Source organism: Empidonax traillii, unplaced genomic scaffold, assembly GCF_003031625.1.
Source record: "Empidonax traillii isolate 1590-97213 ecotype Southwest subspecies unplaced genomic scaffold, ASM303162v1 scaffold3582:size20466, whole genome shotgun sequence".
NCBI classification, from domain to species: domain Eukaryota; kingdom Metazoa; phylum Chordata; class Aves; order Passeriformes; family Tyrannidae; genus Empidonax; species Empidonax traillii.
The window spans coordinates 19,205-20,466 of NW_020958775.1; positions in this window are offsets into that span (position 1 = coordinate 19,205).

Consider the following 1,262-nt stretch of genomic DNA (forward strand, 5'->3'; position numbering starts at 1 on the left):
CCCCGTGTCCCTCCTCTTCCTCACACCTCGGGCACAGCCCTCGGCAACAGCCCCCGGCTCGGAGCTGTGGGGGCAGCAGGAACATCCCGGGGATGATGGAAAAGGGCGAAACGCTGCAAATGCCCTTCCCGGGCCCCCTGGGGACACGGGGGGGACACAGGAGGACACGGGGGGGACACAGGAGGACACGGAGGGGGGGATCCAATTGGGATTTCCCTGCCATTTGTTCCATTCCCCTCCCCAATCCCACCTCCTTGGCCAGGAGATGTGTCAGATTTGGGGACTGTCACCGCCTCGTCCTGTGGCTGCTGTGCCACTGCCCCTCTGGGCTGCTCCACCAGGCCCTGTGTCCCTTCTCTTCCTCACACCTCAGCCACGAGCCCTCGGGGTGCTGTTGACCCCCTCGAGGATGGAGAGGCCCCCACAGAGAGATCCTGACAGATGAGGGGCTGGGAAATCACCCTCTGCCACCACCAGGGACTGTCACTGCTGGCACCGGAGCCCCTTCCCCGTGGGCTGCCCCCGGGGGGTCCTGCTCGACTCCCCCCAGCCCCCACTGTGTCAATCAGAGCGGGTTTGCCCACCGGTTCCACCCGCGGGTTTCCCACAGCAGAGTTTCCGATGTCTCAGTGCACAAACTCACCGATTCCCGGGGCAGTGACACAGAAACAGCCCCAGCTGGTGACCCCGAGGGGGGACCCTGAGCAAAGCACCCCTGGGGCTTCTGTCCCCTCGCATTCCAAGCACTCAACTCTTCCTCCCGAGCCTTGGGCTCCTCCTGCCTCTCCCGGGGCCCCTCACCTGGCTGGCACCGGCCCTTGGTGCCCTTTGTCATGCAAAGGGAGGGCAGTTCACGCCTCTGGTCCCACCCAGAGCTCAGTCGGCACCTCCAGCTGCAGACGGAGCTGCTGCGCCAGAATCCCAGAATCCCTGAGGTTGGGAAGGACCTCCAGGACCACCGAGTCCCCCCTGTGCCCCATGCCCACCTTACCCCCAGCCCAGAGCACTGAGTGCCACGGCCAGGCCTTCCCTGGACGCCTCCAGGCAGGGGTGGGGACTCCAAACCTCCCCGGGCAGCCCCTGCCAGTGTTTAACAACCCTTTCCATGAGGAAATTCCTGCTGATGTCCCACCTGAGCCTCCCCTGGCACAGCCTGAGGCCGTTCCCTCTCCTCCTGTCCCTGTTCCCTGGGAGCAGAGCCCAAACCCCCCCCAGCTCCCCCCTCCTGTCAGGGATTGCAGAGCCAGAAGGTCCCCCCTGAG